Genomic DNA, 24602 nt, shown 5'->3' on the forward strand with positions numbered 1-24602 from the left:
GGCATTTATAGGTAAGGTTCGCCGAGGGAGGTTGCACTGCATAGCTCTGAGGAAGAGGGGACTCTCCCCTCGAAACGCGTTAGCGGATTGCAACGTCTGTGCATTCCTCCACGACCCCTGGAAGGTTTTGCTCATCCCAAATCACAGATTGTCTACTGGTGCGATTTTATGTTGTGCCTCCTCCACCAAACGCTTGTGAGTCACTTCTTTTAAAACATTTATTAAATAAAAATAGTAAAAGTTAATGCACAAGGCTGGTGCGCCGTTGTCTTCTTTTTGTTTCGGTTTCTTCTAGGACCCCCATCCTTGAGGGCAGCAAGGCCTGTGTTCATGTACTATATTTGGTGATCCACCTGTGCGCAGGAGCTACTTTTTTTTTTTTTTTTTTTTTTTTTTTTTTTTTCTCTTTTGCTATCTATAATGGAACCATACTGCCTAATACATTGAGACAAAATAATTCTCTCTCCAGACCCGGCCTTTCTATCCAAGGTCCCCTCAACATTCCATAGAACCCAAAATATCGTCATAGCTTTGCTTCCAAAAACTATGGATAGCAAAAAAGACACTTACAACAAACTCGACATGGAAAACATACTTCGAAAGAACGAAGGATTGGTGAAGAACAACCTCCCTTTTTGTCCTTTTATGCAGGAGTCAACAAAGGGAAACAGGCTTCCAAGAATACCATCAGCAGATGGATAAGAATGACCATGCAGACGACCTATGAGGCACAAAACCTCACTCCGCCAAGCTGGATCAGAGCACACACAACCAGAGCCTGGGCTACCTCGGTCGCAGAGAAAGCAGGGGCAACTCTGGAGCAGATCTGCAGGGCAGCGACATGATCGAGCTTCAGTGCCTTCGCAAGTCACTACCGCATATACCAGCTGTCTGACCAAGACCAGGCACTTGGTCGCAAGGGGCTAGAGTCTCTATCCCCACCCTAGTAAGTATTGCTTGATACAACCTATCTGATGCTGCCCTGGAAGACGATTCGAGAAAATAGGTACCTGGTAACTCTTTTTCTAAGAAGTCTTCCAGGGAAGCACTAGTTCCACCCTTGAAAAGACAAATACCAGGTACAACGGAGGGAACTTTTAAGATTTACTGAGATTTTCTTCGGTGCTTTAATACAACTGAGGCACGCAGGTAAGACTGTGAAATTTATAATGGTAGACTAATGTGTTTCCTGTTTCAGGGAGGAGGAGCCTATCTCTGATGCTGCCCTGGAAGACTTCTTAGAAAAAGAGTTACCAGGTACCTAACTCTATTTTTCCTTTTCAATCTGCAGCTGCTGTAATTTTCTGAAAATGCAATGCAATATGGCTACCTTGAGTTCTGAATGTGTGCTGAATACACCCCAGAAACATAATTTCCTGCTTGTGTGCTTGGCTCACTGATTTTCCAGGAAGTCTGCACTAAGACACAAGTCAGATTTCAGGCATCCCCTGGAACAAAAATGTAATTTTTGGTGAGATACTCCCAATAGGAACACATCTAAGGCCCCTTTCACACTTGTGCGACTTGTCCTGCGACTTGGGACTGCAAAGTCGCATGACAAGTAGTACCCCATGATTTCCAATGAATACCATTCATGTCTGCATCTTCAAGTTGCAGCGACTTCAACATAGTCCCTGCACTACTTTGGTCTGATTTTGATGTGACTTGAAGTCCATGGACCTTAAGATTATGATTATGACCTTAAGATTATGCAGGCCTTGCTTCAGGTCGCGTCAAAATCTCAGCAAAATTGTACGACTCAAGACGCACAAGTGTCCCATCCTAAAGGGATGTAGGCCAAGCAGATTTCCTCATTAGTGCTCTGCAGGTGCCACAGCTGATAATTATGAAACCACTCCCATTAGATTCATTCTCTCATGGGCACAGAGGAACAAACTGATTTTTTTTCAGAATAACAAAAGGTAGGAATCTGCAATAATGGTGGTTATAGTCTTTACAATGTACATTGATCACCCGGGGGGATGTTTTTTTTTTTTTTTTTTTTTTTTTTCTTAACAAATGTGGAGTTACACTCTTTAAGTGTGACTGGGGCTAAGACCTTGGGGGGGATTCAAGTTACAAAGTAGGTGAGGTTGAAAAAAGACACAAGTCCATCAAGTCCAACCTAGGTTTGGTGGGCTCCTCATACACCGAGATTTAAATACATGGTATATTATCACATTTACAAATCCATTTATGGCATGCCAGTAAAACTGACAAGTAGTGATCCAAAAAACATACCTTGGTTCTGTTTAAATCCAAACCCAGTTGAGGCCAATTGGAGCTGAATGTCAAACTGGCCATTTTCTAGGCTAACTGGCAAGTGATTGTCAAACGAATGACATGGTGGTGGCATGTACCAAAGCAAAAAGACGTTTAAACATTTTCATCTAACTGGAAGCAGTGATTTAAGAAACACTTAAAGTGCAGCCCTGTGCTGTGAATAGACCAGCTCTCTGCTAATCTATTTATAGCACTGGCCCCAACACAAATTTACAGCTGCTTTTATCTCCAGTATCAGATAACTTGTCAGAAGTTATCATGCTGTTAATAGAAGAACAGAGCAGCAGAAAGATATGGAAAGGGAGGAACCCCCTAGGGGTGGGACTTTAAAGGCACTACCACATGAACAAAAAGTAGAAAAATAGAAAATATTTATTGGAGTAACTTAAATAAAACAATACACATATATAATGCATAACCATGGATGCAAAAAATTGTCCAAAATTGATGCAAAGAGAAATGATACAACTTCCTTAACCCAACGTTTCAGAGATGAATTGTTGTCTTCATCAGGGATTTTCACAGGGAGTAAAGTATCTATGAAATTTTAAATGCAAAGCAGTCAGCCAAACCGACCTAACAAACATTGCTAGAATAGTCATACAGAGTGGTATAAACATAGCTCTACTTACAGCATAATCACTTTGCAAGTACATTTAAGGCATCCACAAAAGCTAAAAAGAGGAAAGACACCATGGAATATTCTCCCGCAGATCCCATCCATTCAATGGCTGGTCAGTCTTGCTCGTCAAAATAGGAAAGGGGGGCCAGGTAAAAAAGGATATATATCCCCAAATAACACCCAACAAGTCCGCTGAAGTTTGGAAACCCAGACACACAGCAAAAATGGTATATGCACTGAGATCTAATAATTAGGGAATCTGGAGGGAAGACAAACGGATACCGCATAAAGATTCTCAATATGTGGGGAAGAAAGGGAAAGGAAAATTAACCAATTTCTCCTACAGGGTTAAACCCAAACCTGGTGGTGAAACGTACCCAAGTACAACGGTGACGTCACTCACAGGCAGATGGACAAAAAGCGAAAAGGACGATCCGAGGGCATGTGGACCCATGTAGTAGGAAGATGCCGTCTGGTATTAACATTTGCCAAAGTAGGAAGACACCCCAAAAAGAGACTAGAAAAGTAAAAATATACATGAGTTTCTATATAAATGCTGGTACTGTATATCAAACTATTTGAGAACCGATCAAAACCCATTTAAACAAACATCTATATTTTATAAAAGTGATGCAGTTACCTAGACAGCTTGTTCCCAGTAATGATCCACCCGCAGCTACAAAGGACATGTCCTCCCCGTTACCCTACCCATCTCAAAATGAGCAGACTATAAATAGAGTCCCAAATGTGCAGGTGATTTTTGGGAGGTACCTTGCACCTAATCATTTCCTGATAACAGAGTCTAATGGAGTCACTCTGCACATGCTCAGTTTGGTGTGTATTGCTAGAGCATTTTTTTCTTTTCTTGGGAGGGTGCATGTGATCAGTACATGGCCAATCAGCACTGTCCAGACAGAGGATCAGGGGTCCTACAGTCTCAGGACAGTCAGAAAACTCCTCCTACAAGCTTTAACCAGTGCTTGGATGGACACTGATAGAAGTCACAAGACTGCTATATACTGCTGAGAAAAGGTAATTAGCAGTTTATATTTACTAAAATAATTGCATTTCCATGTTCTGTTACCATGGAAGACCAGTTATAGTGAATACAGGGTCCTGGGTTTAGTAACACTTTAAGGGCTCTTTGAAACTGGTGCGCTTAAAAATGCAGTATGTCTTTTTTATAAGAAAAGAGTGAGGGTGATCATATTCAGTTAGTGCGTGCCGCATCCCAATCTATTAAATAACCAAAAATGTGGGGCGTAGCCTGGACGGCAATGGAATAGGACGTGTGTGAGCTGAGCTCCACTTTCGCAGTAAATCATGAAACCGATATCCTGAGTGCCCGCCGCTACTTTTTTTGCTCAATCTCTAGACGGCTAGCGACTACCACATTACAATCATCCTGTCCCCACCGAAGAGGAACAATACAGCCTCCTCCTCCCTGGATAGATATCGGAGACAGGAGCGGGACCACGAGGAGCAAGATGGTGACCCTGCAGCTTCACCTACAGAGCATGCAGCGGCTGATACAGCGAAGGTTCTTGAGGCTATATCTACGTGTCAGTCCACCCTCACAACTAAAATAGAGGAAATAAAGGTGGACATCTCCTTTAATAAGGCAAGATTTGACCAAACTCAGGGACCGGGTTAAAGAGACTGAGACCAGAATCAGCTGAGCGGAGGACACGCTGTACCCTCTTCAATATTCCCACGAGGACATGCAACGCCAAATAGAGCAACTGGCCCAAAAGCACGATGACCTCGAAAACTGGGCCCGTAGGTCTAACCTCCCCTTCATCGGATTACCAGAGGGCTCCGAGAGCCCGGACCCGGCCACTTTCCTGGAGAAGCTCCTGATCACAACATATGGCAGGGAGGCCTTCTCGGCTACATTTGTGGTGGATCGGGCCCATCGCATGCCTGCACGCCGCCCTCCTGAGAGAGCACCGCCAAGCACCTTTATAGCGAAGCTTCTAAACTATTGAGACAGGGATGCCATCCTCTGCCTCACCAGAGATAAGGGGAATATTCCTTTCCAATTTGGCTATGCATCGGTATTCCCAGACTTCTCGGCAGAGGTCCAGAAACCGCAAGCCCGCTTCATGGATGTAAAACGACTCCTGAGAGCACATCATCTAAAGTACGCCATGCTGTTCCCGGCCCGCCTCCGCATTGTGGGAGACGATCGAACACTTTTTTGAAGAACCGGTGCTTGCCTCGGCCTGGCTAGATCAGCGGGACGCGGAGAGAAATCGACCCGCCTGATGACCCCTACCTGTCATCCTCTGTGGGTAAGCCTTTACATACCCGGATTCACAACGGAAACTTGCCCACATAGAGCCATAGCATGGGATATATGCCCATAATATATATAGTGTACAGTACGGCCATACCCGGACTGCAACAGCCATAAATACTGTACCCACATTTACAGTGGCCTGTACGTCCCCCTTCCTACTCCTTTTCTGTTTATTGCTTGCGCAGTTAGCCATTTGTCATTCTTAGCAGGATGGACATCACGAATACATGGCATCAGCAACCGATGACTCAGACCCGTACTGTTATACTTAACATAAATAGTATAAGGAAGACACTGAACTAAGGTGGGTTCATTTTTCTCCTTTTCTTCATCATTTTTTTTTTCCCCTTTTTTGTTTGCTATTTTTCAAATTTTTTTTTTTTTCTTATTCCACTACTATACACCGTGAATGAGCGAATGGACATTTATACTTAACCAACAAATATTGGTAAGCTACAAAAGCCACAAGTCCTATTGCTAGGTCCACAACCAGCGTTTGTTCACCCCCTCAGGAAGATAGACTGTCACCCACACTGTCCAAATAGACCTCAGTGGGTGACAGTATGGTTAGTGCAAACCTGTCTGTCCTATTCGTTAGACTGTTAAAGTGGTTGTAAACTCTCCCTGACAACTTTGTCCCATGTAAATCCGCAAAAAAAAACCCCTAAGGGCTCTTTCACATGGGGGATCCGTATGTCCATTTTTCATCCTTCCGTTTTCGGATGAAAAACGGACATACATGTATCCCTATGGAGCATCGGATGTCAGCGGTGACATGTCCGCTGACATCCGACCTGCTCCAATCCGAAAAGTGTAATGGAGGAAAACCCTACTTTTCCATCCGTTATCGGATCGGGTGACGACGGACTCCACGGTCCGTCATCATCCGATTCCCCCATAGGGGAGAGCGGCGCTCTGACAGGTCCGTCGCTGCACAGTGTGCAGCGACGGACCTGTCATTTTCCTGCTCAGCGGGGATCGGCGGAGTGATCCCCGCTGAGCAAGCGGGTGTTCACGGGGCGGATCATCACTGATCCGCCCCGTGTGAAAGAGCCCTTATGAACACTGCTTGTAGATATCTGCTTACTTGCTTAGTGTTGTTATCTTTTTTTTTTTTGTTCTTTAGAATGACTTCACTGAGCATGCCCAGATCTCCCCTGATTTACTGCACACTCTGTGTACTTATCTGTCTATTATCAGATCTTCCTACGGCACAACTCTGAAATCCCACGAGCCTGCATAATCACTCAGAGCTTCATACTACACCCCATGTGACCATGTGACATCACATGCAGTGTAAACTTGGGCATCGGACAGGATTACTGCAGCCTTATCAGCTGAAGCTGATAAGACTGACACAGGCAAACACTAGATAATAGGCACAAGTAAATACTATGAAATAAAACAAGTCAGCTATGAGCGGTGAAACAGGGTTGCCATAGAAACGTTGGATTGAGAAGGAGGCTTGGTTAACAGTACAGGAAGTGCTCAATGTAAGGGCGGAAATACACTCAACTGTGGACTCGGAAAACAATACTTAAGATGGCGCTGCCTAACCCCTGGAAACAAGTTTTTTAAAAGTTTCTTTAAACAGTAAGTAATATGCGATTTGGGCTGGATTACAATGGCTATAGTTTGATAATTACTTATTATAATGGACTAAATGAAAAGCCGCATCAGAGTGGGAGAGTTTACTTCCTCTTTAAGACCGCTTCGCACAGGTTATGGGAAATATGCTCCAGCTAAGTTGGGGCAGCTGAGGGCTGGGTGGGGGTAAAGGGGAAACTGCAAGTTATGTATATGGTTAATTATTTGTAATGTAATGAGTTTTATGTAAGATGTAGGCACATATGGTACAATTTGAAACTACGATATTATGGATTACACACAACAGCGTATTATGTAGGTGACCCGGCTCTGGGGACTGATCCGCCACCCCTTCTAAAAATACCCAACCCAAAATTGCATGGCTAGTATAAAATTCCTAACCTGGAATGTCTGTGGAATTCGGGACAAGCTCAAGCACTGCAGTGTTTGGCTGCCTCAAGTCCTATCGGGCGGATATAATTGTGTTGGTGGAGACGCGTGTCACCGGCCAATAGGATAGGGTGGACGTACCACGCCACCCACACTCCATGCTCCTGTGGCGTGTCTATTCTAATTGCCAAAACCACTCAATTTGGAATTATTTCGGTACAAACGGATCCTCAGGGTAGGTTCTTTAAATTTTTTTTTGCATTGTACTCTATATGGTACGCAATACTTTATTATAGCCTACTATATTCCTCCGCCGTACAAATCCACTTTGGTTAATGAGGGATTCCTGTATATGGCACAACACCCAACAATCCCAGCCATTTGGCTTGGGAACTTTAATATGGTTTTGAATCCATCCGAGGACAGATTACAGCTGAGCCAGACTGCCCAGCTCCCTAACATCACCCGCTTTGGGCGCACACTGACTGAATTTTCCCTGACAGACACGTGGCGATATAAACACCCAAATACTCAGGCCTTTTCATGCTTCTCAGCGACACACTCTACCATGTCCTGCATAGATCTTATGTTGGTTTCGGATGTCTTGCTCCTCTTGCTTGGGGACTCAGGCTACCACACCAGGTCCCTATCTGACCATGCTCCGTGTTGGGCTTTCTTGCTCCACAAGCAAGGCGCCTTCACCCTTTTTTGGCTGTCTGCACTAAATGACCAAGATGATATACAAAGGGAATGGCAGTTCTATTTTGCTACAAACCGGGACACAGTGTCCATAGGCCTAGTCTGGGAGGCATTTAAACTGCATGTCCGCTCCACCTTATCTAGACGTATAAATAGGCTAAAAGCTTCCTCTAAAGTACTGCTTCAACAGGCCTCAGAAAAACTAGTGGTCAGCAACAGACAAATTTATGTTAGACCCCACACCGGCCCATGCATCGGCACTTAAGCTTCAAAAAACGCATAGTCGACCAACTACATTATGAAAAGGTCAAACAGAAGCACTTCTCGAGGCAGCGGGTGTCCGAACAGGGAGAGCGGGCGGGAAAGCTTTTGGCATACTTGGCCCACCAAGATGCTAGGCCACTGGTGGTGGTGTCCTTGATGGATCCACAGAACACACTTATAACGGACCCTTTGTCGGTGGCTGCGGCGTTCCGCTCTTATTACTATTATTCAGGTTTTATATAGCGCCAACAGTTTGCACAGCGCTTTACAACATGAGGGCAGACATTACAGTTGCGTTACAATTTGGTACAAGAGGAATCGGTGGGCCCTGCTCGTTAGAGCTTACATTCTGACCTATACTCCTCCCAGGTGACCGCCACCACACAGGAGACCCAGGCCTTTCTGCAAAACATACCCTTCCCTCATCTATCCGAGACTCAGATAGCAGACCTATGCCTCGTTTCCACTGAGCGGCTCGGAGTCGGTACAGTTTGAATGGCCTAGAATGGTCCGGTCTGTTCTTGAGAGCGTTTCCACTGCAAGTGGGACCACAAGGGGCCATACAGGGTTTAGAAAAAATGCCTCAGCATAGCACAGCAGAGGGTTTTCTGTCAGCCAATCAGTGAAATGTATCGTAGCTCCGCCCTAACCAAACTATTCCATTTTTTTTTCTATGGCCCCACATCTGAAGCAGGACCCTGAATGGAGTGGTAGCGTTCGGTTGTATGGGCCGCTTTCATAATGGAAACACCCAAAATAACGTACCGTACCAATCCGCTCAGTGGAAACGAGGCACTAGAGGCCCCCCTTACCACAGAGGAAATTGCAGTGACGATAGCATTCCTGGCACCCGCTAAGGCCCCAGGCCAGGATAGCCTGCCATTAGATTTTAACGCAACCTACTCAGAGGTGCTAATCCCTGAACTATTGAAGCTATACAACCATATTTTTGAATCTGAATCCCTCCGTCAAGCGGTGATCATCGTGCTCCCCAAACCAGGTAAAAATCCCCAATACCTGGATTCCTACCGCCCAATCTCGCTACTCCAGGGGGACATAAAAATATTGGCAAAAGTATTGGCCACTTGCCTTAATCTAATCATTTTATCCCTTATTCACCCTGACCAGACGGGATTCCTGCCTGGGAAAAATGCAGCCATGAATTTACGTCAACTGCACATGAATCTCCAAGCGAGCCATGAGACGATGGGAACCAGAGCAGTAAATGCGCTAGACGCCGCTAAGACGTTTCATTCTGTGGAGTTGGAATACCTGTGGGAGTGTTTGTAGGGCTTTGGGTTCAGCCCCAATTTTATCAAATGGGTGAAGCTGTTATACTTCTCCCCAGAGGCCTGTGTGGCAGTGAACGGGCGGACATTGGACCTCTTCCCTCTGGGGTGAGGAACCCGACAGGGCTGCCCACTATCCCCACTCCTGTATGCCCTCGCCTCAGAACCACTTGCCATTTCACTCTGAATTCAAATATCCATGGTCTTCGACTGGGCTCTCTAGTGGAGACGGTGAGCCTTTTACGCAGATGATATGCTCCTCTACCTAGAGGACACTGGCCCTTCTTTACGGACTGCCCTCCAGACCATAGAGCGGTGATTTTCAGCCCTTCTAGTGTCGTGGCCCCTTGATAAAATTTCACAAGTTGTGGGGACCCCTAATGGTAAAATTATTTTCGTAGCGTGGGTTGTCAGCACCCAAGGCAAACAAGTAATTTGCGCCCCTAACCCACAGACATTTAGCTCTCCCTGAGTCCCTTCCACTTGTACAGTGTTAAAACCCCTTATGGCACATTTTAGGATGTACCACTCTTTCTCTTAGTTCTCCTCTATCTCTATATCATCTCTATCTCTATCATCTCTATCTCTCTCCTAATTTCTTGGGTTTTTTTTTTTCCCCATCCCTCTCTCTATCCGTCTTTCTGTTCTTTCTTCTTTCTCGCCCTTTTTCTTTGTTCCTCCCCCTCTTTTCCTCTCCCTTCCATGTATTCTCTATTTTTATTCCTTCTCTTACTCCTTGGTGGGGGAGGTGGGGGGAGAATGGGATGAGTGGCAGTGCTGGGGGGGGGGGGGGGGGGGAAGAGTTCTGATCAGCCAACTTAGGTGCTCTTGATCAAGGTCATCTGCTGATCCGAGAACTCGTCTCGTAGCAGTGACACATATGCTGAAATCAGGAGATAGGGTCTCCTCCAGCCCCTCCCACTTCACATTCATCACCAGTCAGCTGACCTCTAGTCTCTGCCCCCCAGCCATGCTGTGAACTGAATGGGCGGCTTTGAAGAAGCTGAGTGGGCGGCCGTGGGCTCCAGGGACATCCCTGCTGGGCGGCCGTGGGCTCCAGGGACATCCCTGCTGGGCAGCCGCAAAAAGGTTGGAAGAGCGGTGCGGGCTTCAGGAACACCCCAGGATTTGGTGACCCTTGGCAAATCATCATTCGACCCCCAGGTTGAGAACCACTGCCATAGAGGCATTTGGAAAACACTCAGGACTGTGCATGAACTAGTCTAAGTTGCCCTGAGTGGACCTGTCTCCACCTACATGCTATTCTGCTTCCCTCCCATTACATAGGGTGTCCTCTATTCAATATCTAGGAGTACAGATCACTAGAGAGCCCCTAGAATACGTCAACAATAACATTGAACCGCTATTTACTCATCTGAAATCTCGTACACAATCTTGGGCACGACTCCCACTGGGGGTGATGGGAAGGATCAACCTCACTAAAATGATCCTGCTGCCAATGTTCCTCCTACATGTTTTGGCATTCACTGGTACTAATTCCTTTAAAAATCTTAAATGCTTGACAGTATTCTCAACACTTTCATATGGGGACCTAGCAGACTAGGTTATTAACCGATAAATCGAAACAATATTCGAAACGAATCGCCCAACTAATAGAGTTAGGAAAATCGTTAGTTGCAGCCCTAATATATGTATGTATGTATAATTTTTCTCTATCACAGTTGGGAGGGAAAGTATTCAGACCCCCTTAAATTTTTCACTCTTTGTTATATTGCAGCCATGTGCTAAAATCACTTAAGTTCATTTTTTTTTTTCCCCTCATTATTGTACACACAGCACCCCATATTGACAGAAATACACAGAATTGTTGACATTTTTGCAGATTTATTAAAAAAGAAACTGAAATATCACATGGTCCTAAGTATTCAGACCCTTTGCTGTGACACTCATATATTTAACTCAGGTGCTGTTCATTTCTTCTGATCATCCTTGAGATGGTTCTACACCTTCATTTGAGTCCAGGTGTGTTTGATTATACTGATTGAACTTGATTAGGAAAGCCACACACCTGTCTATATAAGACCTTACAGCTCACAGTGCATGTCAGAGCAAATGAGAATCATGAGGTCAAAGGAACTGCCTAAAGAGCTCAGACAGAATTGTGGCAAGGTACAGATCTGGCTAAGGTTACAAAAAAATTTCTGCTGCACTTAAGGTTCCTAAGAGCACAGTGGCCTCCATAATCCTTAAATGGAAGATGTTTGGGACGACCAGAACCCTTCCTAGATCTGGCCATCCGGCCAAACTGAGCTATCGGGGGAGAGGAGCCTTGGTGAGAGAGGTAAAGAAGAAGAACCCAAAGATCACTGTGGCTGAGCTTCAGAGATGCAGTCGGGAGATGGGAGAAAGTTGTAGAAGGTCAACCATCACTGCAGCCCTCCACTAGTTGGGGCTTTATGGCAGAGTTGGCCCGACGGAAACCTCTCCTCAGTGCAAGACACTTGAAAGCCCGCATGGAGTTTGCTAAAAAAACACCTGAAGGACTCCAAGATGGTAAGAAATAATATTCTCTGGTCTGAGACCAAGATAGAACTTTTTGGCCTTAATTCTAAGTGGTATGTGTGGAGAAAACCAGGCACTGCTCATCACCTGTCCAATACAGTCCCAACAGTGAAGCATGGTGGTGGCAGCATCATGCTGTGGGGGTGTTTTTCAGCTGCAGGGACAGGACGACTGGTTGCAATTGAGGGAAAGATGAATGCAGCCAAGTACAGGCATATCCTGGACAAAAACCTTCTCCAGAGTGCTCAGGACCTCAGACTGGGCTGAAGGTTTTTTTTTTTTTTTTAACAGAAAAGTTTTTATTTGTCTCCAGCCGGAGATTATTCATCATACAAACATATTTACAAAGAACATAAAGAATATAGCGTTGCTACATATTTCCAGCTGTATTTCTATAGATAATTACATAGTTCCTACTGATACAATGCAGGGTCATAGCATACAGTTTACTGTGTCATTATTGCTTGTGCTTCCTCCTATCTGGAGGGAGGAGTTATTGTGTCGGTTATATCAAATTATCCACTTTTTCTTCTGCAATAGTTTAACCAGCAGCAAATAATCAGTATGTTATCTACTTGTCAATCATTCCCTCATTAAGTATTGATATGTCTGTGATCAAGGGGGTAGGAGAAGGCGGGGGGGGGGGGGGGAGGAAGAAGGGAGGGGGAGGAGGGGGGGGGAGAGGGAGGGCACCAAGAGATAGATGGATATTCTAATTGGGCTGGTCGCTACCGAACCTTGTCACTGCCTGGTCCAGGCTCCCCAGATCTTGGAGAATTTCTTGGGACATTTACGGTTGATATATGTGGCTTTATAGAGTGGTAGAACAGAATCTACTATACCCCTCCATTGAGTTACCGTGGGGGGGTCGGGTTGTTTCCATCTGAGGAGAATAGCCTTCCTGGCATAGAATGAGGCATAAAATACAAATAGTCTTTTGTGCACACTAGGTATAACATTGTCACATACCCCGAGGAGCAGAATAATCGGATTTCTTTGAATATTTAGATTACCTACTGCATTAATCACTTCAACCACCTCAGTCCAGAATTTTTGTATAAGCGGGCACTCCCATACTACATGAATAAACGTACCTATCTCCCCCGTACATTTCGGGCATCTGTCCGTTTGTGTCGGGTATATTCTAGCTAGTCTCTGTGGCGTGTAATATACTCTATGAATAAACTTGAGCTGTATGAATCTATCCCTTGCCGAGATCATAAGAGGAATAAATTGCTGCAGACCCTCTTCCCAGTCATCTGGCGCTAGGTTCGGAACGTCTCCCCTCCACTTATCATACAGGCCCATCTCTCCAGTCTGTTCATCAGTGAGAATTTGGTTGTATATGGACGACAAAGTTCGGTCTAAGTGTTTAGAAATAAGAAGCCTTTCTACCCCATGTGACCGCAAAGTAATACCGTCTGGATATTGGGCCCGCACTGCATGTCTCAGTTGTAGATAGCGAAAGAACATTTTTGAGGGGAGTTGGAAGTCAGTTTTAAGAGTGTCATATGGGATAACTCCATCTCCAGACCACACCTGCTGTATTGTTTTAATTCCATATCCCGCCCATAGGGCTGGTTCTGGGACTGTTTGGAGATGTTTTAATTTAGGGTTGCCCCATAACGGTGTGTGAGGGGAGATAGTAGCAGGCCCTGCAATCTTTTTGGACATCTGTTCCCATACTACGACCGTCGTTCGCATCGGGGTTGTCATATCTTTATGTGTCTTGACCCCTCTGAAGACTAGGTTACTCAGAGCTGAGTATGATCCCATTATTGCTGCTTCAAGATTAAGTGAGGGGTTAGATTTCGGCTGAGAGAACCACCACCGGACAGTAACTATTACTGCCGCCCAGTAGTACTTCCGAAAACAAGGGAGCGCCAAGCCTCCCAACGTCAAGGGGAGCTGGAGGGTGGTCCTTGCCACTCTGGGGGCAGATCCCCCCCCATACAAACGAGCTAACAACCTGTTCCAGTTTATCAAAAAAAGATTTGGGGATAGGGACTGGGGTATTGCGGAATACATATAGGAATTTAGGGAGGAACGTCATCTTTAACAGATTAACCCTACCTACTGGTGATAACGGGAGGGACTTCCAGGCCTGACAGCGAGCAGTAAGCTGGTGAAGGATTGGATATATATTGTCTGTTAGGTACATGTGTGGGTCTCTCTGAATCTCAATCCCCAAGTATCTGAGCTTAGAGACCAACACCAGAGGACTTGAAGGGTCGACATCCGGCAGCGTCGGAGACAACGAAAATATGGTGGATTTAGACCAGTTGATCCGAATGCCCGAGAAGGATCCATATTGGTTAATAATTTCGAGAGCTGCTGACAGCGATGCCGACGCATCTGGAAGGTACAGCAACGCGTCATCAGCATACAGGGAAAGCCTCTCAGTCAGCGGACCAACCTTTATACCCCCAACCTCCGGGGACGTTCTAAGCAAAATAGCTAAGGGCTCAATGGCTAGAGCAAACAGGCCCGGGGATAGCGGGCACCCCTGCCTGGTCCCTCTCTCTAGAGAAAACGGGGGAGAGAGTAGCCCGTTCGTACGGACTCTAGCTGTGGGGTGTGTGTAGAGCAACTTTATCCATGAAATGAATCGGGGGCCAAAATTGAATCGCTGCAGCACACTCCACAGGAACCTCCATTCAACTGAATCGAAGGCCTTCTCGGCATCTAAGGAGGCCACTACACCCAGGGACTGAGATCTCTCCGAGTGTGAGATATTAGTGTATAACCTGCATAAAGCCTGTCTGGTCGCCATGTATAATAGATAAAATAACCGAGTTAAGTCTATTTGCTAGGATCTTGGTAGTTTATTTTGGCATCCACATTTAAAAGTGATATGGGACGGTAGGATGAGCACAATGTGGGGTCTTTGTTGGGTTTAGCTATGACTACAATCACCGCCTCCGACATTGAGGGAGGGAGAGAGCCCTCTTTTAGCATTGTGAGGAGTAGTTTATGAAAGATAGGGTTGAGAAGGTCCTTGTTTGCCTTATAAAATTCTGCAGGTAGGCCGTCAGGGCCCGGGGTTTTTGCCGACTGGAGAGATGTCACTGCCACCTGGACCTCCTTAAGAGTAATTGGTTCCTCTAATTTGTTTCTAGCCTCTGTGGTCAGTTGGGGGAAATCGATCCGATCTAAGAATGCACTCAGATCCTCCTCAGTAAAGGAGACCCTAGAGGTGTATAGCCGTTGGTAATATTGTGTAAATTGCCTATTTATTTCCCCGGGGTCCGAGTGGACCACGTCCCCGTCATCCCTGATATGGGCTATATGTATGGAAGGTGAACGTTCCTTGGCCAACCAGGCTAGCATTCTACCCGTCTTCTCTCCCTGTTCAAAGATCCTTTGCGACTGAGCCAGTAACTGTTTCCTAGTGGTCTCAATCCGCAAAAGAGAGATCTCTCTATGTAAGGATTGCATAGCATCATATGTTGATACGTTTCTCGTGTGCACATATTCTTTTTCTAAAAGGAGTACTTTTTTCTCAGCTTCCTCTAACGCTAACCGGGTATCTTTCCTAACCCTCCCAATTGCCGTCTGATATTGTCCTCTTGTGTAGGCCTTAAAGGCATCCCAAAGCGTAGGGGGAGAGACTGTACCCTCATTGATCGTCCAGTAGACTCCCAATTCGCCCTCCACCAGTGGGACCACCCTCTCATCCGCAATCCAGAGCCCCGAGAGTCGCCAAAGGACGTTGGCAACAGGGGAGTCTGTCTGCAATTTCAGTAGGAGGGGAGCGTGGTCTGAAATACCCCGAGGCAGAATGGCTACCTCAAGTATTCTGGGGAGGAGAGAACCAGAGGAGTATATCAGATCTATCCTAGAGAAGGAAGCATGTGCCGCAGAGTGGCATGTGTATTGTCTCTCACCCGGATGCCTCATCCTCCAGACATCTGTAAATCCGTAATTGTCAGCCCATAGTGTCAAGGGGGTCACCCCGGATGGCCCCACACCCATTCTATCCAGGTCTGGGTCTGGGGTCATGTTAAAGTCCCCTGCTATGATTATCCCAGCTGAAGGGTACTGAGCCAATATCGGAGTGATTTTCTTAAGGATCTCCACCGTGGCAGGGGGGGGGATATATATCCCCACTATGAGTAACTCCACTCTATCACACATTGCATGTATAGCTATATATCTTCCATCTGGATCTAGATGGAGATCCAACAGTGTAAACCCCACCGACTTGTGAACCAGGACACTGACACCCCGGGAGTACGAGGAATATGTCGAGTGGTAATATGCACCGACCCACGGCTTCCGCAGTGCCAGCGTCCTGCCCCCCACCAGGTGCGTTTCCTGTAGCAGACATATATGCGGGTTATACTTTTTCAGGAAGTTAAAAACCAGAGATCGTTTGATTTTGGAATTTAGCCCTCTAACATTCCACGACAGTACTGTTAGTGGTGGCATTGGTTCACTGTAAAAAATATAACACCGGGTTGATAATCAGCCCTCGTCAGGGTCATTGTAAATTTAAGGAGGAGAAATGAAATCAAAAGTAACATATATCCCTTATACATAGAGCCAGACATTAGACCTCTCATGCCTTCTGGTGAGCACATATGCAAGTAGCCCTGTTCTTCAATACAGTATATAGTAACACAGTATATTAGGTACATGTAGCAGCAAAAAAAGAAAAAAGAAGGAAAAGAAAAAAAAAAAGGGTCAAAAGTCCCAACTTGGAGCAAAAGCTTGTGCTCCCCATCCGTCACCCCGCACCACCCCCCAAACCTCGGCGTGCTTCATTCCCAAAAACCTTCATGGCAACTGCCAATTGGGGTAATGAACAAAAAGGGGACCGAACCTCCCCCTGCTGATAAAGGATAAATGTTCCCTGCAGAATAAAGGAGTCAACTTCACCCGGAGAGACGCATATAGTCCTCCGGGGGCACTTATCTTGAACCTGTTACTCTCCTCGCCCCCAAACCCCTTTCGGTGATAAAATCAGGGGGGGCTGCTTTGTTGAGAGTGAATAATAGAAATGTTCTGTCTTTTCCCTCTTTCTGACTGCGTTGCTCCTCGCAGGCTTGTAACTAAAGCAGTTCGTCGTCAGTGTCTCTGAATGGTTTCCAGCCACTGCGATGCCTCTTCAGGGGAAGTAAAGAATCGCACCCTCTCTCCGTCCTGGACTCTCAGCCTCGCCGGGAACAGCATGCTGTACTTTATTTTCTTGTTGCGTAGATTCATTTTTACTTGGTCAAATGAACGTCGCTGCTTTTGGGTGTCAATTGAAAAATCCGGGAAGATCATTAGTTTAGCCCCTTCATAACGCAATTGCTCGATCTTTCTAGATTCACGGAGAACAAGGTCCCGATCTCTAAAGTTCAGTAGTTTCAGAATGAATGTGCGCGGAGGAGCTCCCGGGGGCCCCCGGGTAGCAGGCATTCTATGCGCCCTCTCCACCACAAAGACATCCGAAAAATGCGCCTGAGGCAGCAATTCACGCAGGAGTTTTTCCGTGAATGACGTGGGTTCAGCACCCTCAGTTCCCTCTGGGAGACCCACTATACGAAGGTTGTTCCTTCTATTTCTATTTTCGGCATCCTCTGCACGAGTTTCAAGGGCCTTGATTTTTGTCTGTAGCGTGCGAAGTGAGACCGTATGGTCTTGCAGTACATCTTCCGTGTCTCCCACACGGCGTTCAGCCTCAGTAAGGCGGGTTCTGAATGTGTCCATGTCTCTTCGTATGAGACTAATATCTAGCTGCATTTGTTCAATTTTCCCTGTGAGGGTAGACTGGCAGTTAGTAATAGCCTGCATAAGTGCCTCAAAGTTGGATTGCTCCTGTTCTCTCTCCAGAGGGGCCTGTTCTACATCTTCATGCTGCGCCGCCATCTTGGAGCCCTTAGTGGGGCGTGGGGTCCGTGCGGGGGTACTTGGGGCACTGTTTTGGGACTTGCGGGCTGATATAGCACCCTTCCCCCTGGTCATACCTCCCTCCACCGCTACCTCAGCCTGTGGGGGCCGCGCACAGGGAGCAGGCCGCAACACAGCAGGGTCTGAGGCCTACAGACGGGAGTCAGGTGGAGCAGCAGCGGGATCAAGGCGATCACTGTGGGGACCGTGGGTTGTGTATCAGTGTCTCCCTCCACGTCCTACCTTCCTCTACTGTGGATCGCCACCTCCTCCCGAGCGATCTGTGTCCGTCGTTCGCAGGGATAGAGGACTGCAGGCCGGGAGCGGGATTTCGGGCCTAGTAGCAGGCGCGGTCGCAACGGGTCTCAGGCGTCCTCCGTGGGGTCCGCAGAATGCGACTCAGCTTCCCCCCCAGGGTCTCAGCGTTCTCCGCTGGGGATTGCAGCTTATTTTGGGCAGTCAGGGGTAGTAATCTGCAGGGAAGCAGGATTTTGACCGGGAAGGCAGCGGAGCTATCTTACTGCACGTCCGCTCCGGTCGCCATCTTGGACACGCCCCCTGGGCTGAAGGTTTACCTTCCAACAAGACAATGACCCTAAGCACACAGCTAAAATAACGAAGGAGTTGCTTCACAACAACTCCGTGACTGTTCTTGAATGGCCCAGCCAGAGCCTTGACTTAAACCCAATTGAGCATCTCTGGAGAGACCTAAAAATGGCTGTCCACCAATGTTTACCATCCAACCTGACAGAACTGGAGAGGATCTGCAAGGAGGAATAGCAGAGGATCCCCAAATCCAGGTGTGAAAATCTTGTTGCATCTTTCCCAAAAAGACTCATGGCTGTATTAGATCAAAAGGGTGCTTCTACTAAATACTGAGCAAAGGGTCTGAATACTTAGGACCATGTGATATTTCAGTTTTTTCTTTTTTAATAAATCTGCAAAAATGTCAACAATTCTGTGTTTTTCTGTCAATATGGGGTGCTGTGTGTACATTAATGAGGAACAAAATGAACTTAAATGATTTTAGCAAATGGCTGCAATATAACAGAGTGAAAAAATTTTAAGGGGGTCTGAATACTTTCCGTCCCCACTGTGTGTGTATGTATATCACAGCATTCGATCTTCATTACTCTTCACCCTTTTTTTTTTTTTTTTTTCTTTGTTTTATTATTGGTGCCAGTTCCATTTATTTATTATTCATTGTTTTACTTGTAGCAAATTTGGTGGCAGTCTGCACATTTATTAATATTTTCCATTTATTATATTAACTGTTTGGTATTTTGTGCACATTTTGTGATAATCGGTATGGATAATTTTTTTTTTTTTGCAACAGACATTTAAATATAGCAGATATTTTTCGGGAACAAAATGAAAATTGTTAACTTAGACCAGGCTTTCAGTGAAAGCATGACACAGAAACAAATCAGATCCTGGTGGGAAATTGCACTTGAATTATATATAAAGGAAAATATCACCCGAGAAGTCTTAGATGGGATACGGGCCCTAATGATGGTTTGAAAGATGCCAAACTGATGCAGGAATGGTATGAATTTTTTAATAAATGCGAGAAAAGTCTCATGGGGATCATTGTCTGCAGGAGGAATTTAAAACCTTAATTTGCTGTAGTCAAGGATCTCCCAATTGAAGGAAAATCTGTCCCCGCACATAGAAACACAGGAATAGAAGGAGAAATCTGCACTTTTAGAAAAACAACTCGCTAAGTACGATATCAAAAAGAAAAATGTGAAAAAAACACCAAAAGGATATAAAAGATTATAAGGAAGACAGAAAATATATAGATGACATGATTAAACCCATTTCCAGGGAATCCTCTTTGAAACATAATGGTCCCCTGAGAGGGCAGGAAGAGATTCCACAAGCAGCACCCAGGGGTAGAGATTTGAGCATGATTGAGAACCAATTATAGGGTCCCAGACCAAACACCCCTGGGAAAGCTGGGCCCATGGGGGGGAGGCAACAAAAAGCCACATTCAGGTCCACCACGGTATGCGATTCCAACAGATAACAGATTTTTTTTTTCTATCAATGGAAAATTCACCAGGGGGATATGGTCAACGGGTGGTATGGGCAGCAGGGCTACTATCCACCGAGTGGACAGGGTGGCAATTATGTCTACTCTGGGGATGATGCTTATAGAGACCCACCTCCTCCTGCCTATTATAGACACAATGATACCCCACACAAGAGACCTTATAGGGGTAGACCCTTCAGGGGAGGAAATGGAGGCAGAGGGTATCCTAGACCTCCGCCGCAACGATATGAAAACCAACATTAGCATTCGGGGATTGGAAGGAACCGTACAAGGTGACTCATCCCATTTCACAAAAACAGGACACAAGATAAGAGGAGGCAGATAAGAAAAGAGACCGAATCGGGCATATTCAATTTTGGCAGAGGAGTCCTTCACAGGGGATGAGTTGATTTATTCTCCATGAGGGTCTCAAATTTGCACCAGCCATGTGTTTTGAATACATTTGATACCATGATTGATGTAGAAAAATTTTCCAGGAAGCTGCACATAAAAAAATTCTTCTTGGAGGCAAAATCAAAGGAAGTCCAGGTTGAACAAACTATCTTTGAACATAGTGGATTAAAAAACAAGCCAACTTTCAACCCCAAGCCTTATAGTAATAAATTCATTGATGTTTTCAAGAATATGGTACAAGAGGACATAAGGAAAATTAAAAGTAATAAAAAGAGGAAAGCCAAAGCATTATAGGAAGCCATCAAACAATTAAAAAAAAAAAAAAAAAAAAAAAAGAGAAGGGTATAGTCACTCGACCTGCTGAGTCTGTCCGCTAGATGTCTCCCTATGTCTTTTATTATTTTGATCAAGTTTGGACAGGCGTGTTTTTTTTTTTTTTTTTTTTATGTGTTTTTTAAACCTACATCCTACTATATCACTGAGTTTTGATGGATCCTCATTTTGTATAGCTTTTTATGCTTAGATTGAGATGGTATTGGGATATGACGGTTTTTATTTTATTGTTTCCATAAGAAAAGGCCCAGAAAATAAGCGGTTTTTGGACAGCCGCCCCCCCCCCCCCCCCCCCCCTCTTTTTTTTTTTTTTTTTTTTCCCATCACCCCCAATGATATTTTAAATGTACTGTTTGTTGGTCTTATAGCTGCACCATCTTGAATTTAAACGCATTTTAGGGTGTGCCCTCCAAATATGTTTTTGTATATTGTAATAGACCCTGACCAGGTTTTTTTGGGCTGGAGCACCCCTCAAAAATGACATTTCCTGCAAGGCTAGTTAAAAACACCAGAACATATTAAAAAAAAAAAACCCTTATTATTATTATTTATTATTATTATTATTATTATTATTATTATTATTATTATTATTATTATAAAAAAAAAAAAAATATATATGTTCAGGTGTTTTTAACTAGCCTTGCAGGAAATGTCATTCTTGAATGTGTGCGCTGTAATCTGTTTTGTACTGTTTGGTCTTATAGCAGCACCATCTTGAATTTAAACGCATTTTAGGGTGTGCCCCCCAAATATGTTTTTGTAGGAATGGTATTAGCACATCGAAGGTAAACCCTAAAATGCGAAGATATTGGTATTAAGTGTATTCAGGGCTTTCACACTTTGAATGACAATTGCGTGGTCATGCAACACTATACCCAAATGACATTTTTATCATTGTTCACACAAATTGAACTTTCTTTTGGTGGTATTTGTTCACTGCTGTCTTTGTATTTTTTGCTAAAAAAAAAACAACAAAAAAAACAAAACAAAAAAAAAAAACGAGAAAAGGCCGAACATTTTGAAAATAAAAAAGTAGTAGATTCAGGGCCAGTTCAGTCCAGTGCGTTTTTTTTTTTTTTTTTTTTCCCTAATCGTCTTTCAGGACAGCCACGAGAGACCTTGGCTCCTCCCCTCTGTAGGAAACACCGCGCCAGCCTTCTATAAATTTCCTCCTCTCCTGCTGGCTCCTCAGTTATTTGTGTTTCCTCCAGAGGGGAGACACCACTGGAACCAAGCCAGGAGAGCCAGAGGAATGGGGCTCAGGCAGCATGTTCTAAAAGAGGAGTAGAGACTCCTTGGACAAACAAGAGGAAGATCTAATGTGCAGTTCCGGACCCCAGCTATGGCGCTCAGCACAGCCACTAACCTGGTTAAAAGTTCTTTTGTCACCCCCGCATCCCTGAGCGCAGGTGGAGGTTGGGGGGCTCCTCAGCACTGAGCGAGGTGAGACGAGGTGCAGGCCCAACCATCTTATACCCTCAGCAGCGTGTGGTAGCAGCAGTGCAAACCACGCTGGGTATTAGGACCGCACGGCCTGTGGCGGGTGACGTCATGTCCGGTCGAAGGGGCATGCACTTCCGGGTTCACGGCTTCCGGTTCCGGCCGCAAACTATGAAAAGGAGCCAGGCATGGGCTGGAGAGGAGCTGTACATGCTGTAGAGACAGCAGAGGCTCCGGAGGTGACACCACAATGTCTGACGCAGAGGGAAGAGGCCAAACTGCTCCAGCAGACACCAGCTCCAGCCATGTGAAGGTAAGGGGAACCTAGGGTGGAACTCCCCTGGCCACCCTAGGTTCCTCTTACCCCCACCCCCCCCCCCTTAGCAATGTGGAATGGGGGGGTAGGTAAAGGACCCTCCGGCGTCAGAGGGTGGTTCATAGGGCCCCTGGTGAGGCAAGCCCATATGAAGATGCTGCGCTTCTGCAGTTTTGCAGGGGAGGGTGATAAAGTATTAATTTTGTGGGGTTTTCTTTTATGTCTTTTCAGAAAATCTTGTAAAACTACCCCTGGAGACTCCTGGGGGAAAGCATTATGCAAAGAATGTATTAGTACAAGAGCATTCCACGGAGCAGAATTAACTAGCGGCATCTGTTAAAGAATTATCCAGTACTTTCGAATCCTTTTAAAACCTTCTTTGAAAGGTTTCAGATTCTGCAGCTTCAGACTGCTCCTCCCCCAGTACAGACAGCGTTATCAAGGGCGCAAGCAATACGCTCTACTAGCGCAGGCCCTTCAGTAGCCCCTAGAGAGGAGGCCGAAGATGAACTTGACAGTGCAGCATCCGGCTCCCAAGATTCTGAGGGTGAAGCTCTGGATGGGGATTCCGGAAAGCCATCCCGATACAAACTCTCATTGGAAGAGGTTGACCATCTTTTAGGGGCCATTTATACCACACTAGATATACAAATGGAAAAGAAACCTCTATCCCTATATGATCAAATGTTTGAGGGATTAGGTGAACAGGAAAAGCGGAATTTTCCTGTTCATGAGGTCTTCATAGAAGCAATTAAAAAAAATAAGCCTTTTTTTTTTTTTTCTAAAGCTTTAAAGAGACGGTTTCCCTTCAGAGGATCCAGCATCAGTATGGAACAAAACTCCAAAGTTAGATGCAGCTTTCTCGCACACGGATTTAGCGTTTGAGGATATGGGGGTCCTATCCGAGGCGATGGATAAAAGGATGAGCTCTTTATTAAAGAAGTCATGGGACTCAACAATGGACAGCTTAAAGCCAGCTATGGCGGTCACTGTGGTGGCTAGGAATGTAGAGTTCTGGTTGGACCAAATGCAGGCACACATTGAAGAAGAAACTGCAAAAGCGCAGATTCTATCTTCTTTTCCCACACTCCTGCGAGACATCGCAGACTCTTCAGCAGAGCTGGCTCTGATGGCAGCCAGATCCTCTGCACTAGCCAACTCCACAAGAAGGGCCCTATGGCTAAAGACATAGCAGGGGGACTGCGCATCCAAAGCCAAACTCTGCGGGATTCCATTTACAGGGGACCTGCTGTTCGGGCCAGGGTTGATGAAGTGCTGGACCGTACAGCAGACAGAAAGAAAGTGTTCCCACTGAAACGCAAGGCAATTTGGAGTCAACCACAGCAGAATAAAAGGAGGCAAAGCAGGGACACAAGATCCCGCTTCATAACACCCAAGGTGGAGAACCAGAGAAAACCTTGGGTTCACATAGGGAAAGGCAAGGAAGGAGCTAGTTATTTATTTAATTAATTTATTTTTAATATCCTTCCTCCTCCTGAGCAAACTGACAAGGGAGTCACAGTGGGAGGAAGACTGGGGGCCTTCCTCCCACAATGGGAAGGAATATCCTCCAACCGATTTTATTTTGAGAACAATAAGATGGGTAGCATCTAGAGTTCTCAAGATCACCCCCAAAAGTTTCTTCACCACCAAACTTCCAAAAAACAAGGAAAAGGCCAAAGGGTTAATGAGATCCATAAAGGAGCTCAAAGAACGAGGGGTAATCGCCAAGGTACCAAAGGAAGAAAGAGGGCAGGGTTTCTACTCCCACATATTCGGAGTACAAAAAACCTCCGGGAAGGTCAGACCAATCCTCCAGCCTCAAACCCCTAAATGTTTCCATAACTTACAAAAGGTTCAGAATGGATTCCATTTATTCAATGAAGGTGCTATTGCCCCCAAACTGTTATATGGTTTCCCTAGACTTAAAAGACGCATACCTCCACATCCCGATACATTAGAATTGTCAGAAATTTCTAAGGTTAGCAATAGAAACAAAAAAGAAATCGTGCACCTTCAATTTCTTTTTTTTCAAATAACAGTTTTATTATTGTTATCATTCTTGGTTGCGATACAGAATAAAGGAGCATGGAAAGTTGTAAATATTATTCAACATATCTTATCCACAATCAAACATATACTTATGATATAGAGGTTTTGAAATCATATTAAGTTTCAAAGATATCTCATTGTTTAACTGCTAGCAATTCCTTTTGTAAATAGAGAAT

General features: G+C 45.3%; 1 protein-coding gene across 6 annotated transcripts in view; it reads left to right on the forward strand.

Moving 5' to 3' along the window:
• The window catches only part of THUMPD2 (THUMP domain 2 tRNA and snRNA guanosine methyltransferase), a 571516-nt gene that overhangs the window by 18524 nt on the left and 528390 nt on the right, over window positions 1-24602 (forward strand). Inside the window, exon 2 of one of the 6 annotated variants that reach the window (XM_073627644.1) lies at window positions 1199-1257. The exons of the other annotated variants lie outside the window; for them this stretch is intronic. The gene's annotated coding sequence lies outside the window, so the exon portion shown is untranslated. The remainder of the gene's footprint in view (window positions 1-1198; window positions 1258-24602) is intronic. 6 annotated transcript variants of the gene reach the window in all.

The sequence above is a fragment of the Aquarana catesbeiana genome, linkage group LG04 (genome assembly GCF_042186555.1).
Source record: "Aquarana catesbeiana isolate 2022-GZ linkage group LG04, ASM4218655v1, whole genome shotgun sequence".
Taxonomy (NCBI): Eukaryota; Metazoa; Chordata; class Amphibia; order Anura; family Ranidae; genus Aquarana; species Aquarana catesbeiana.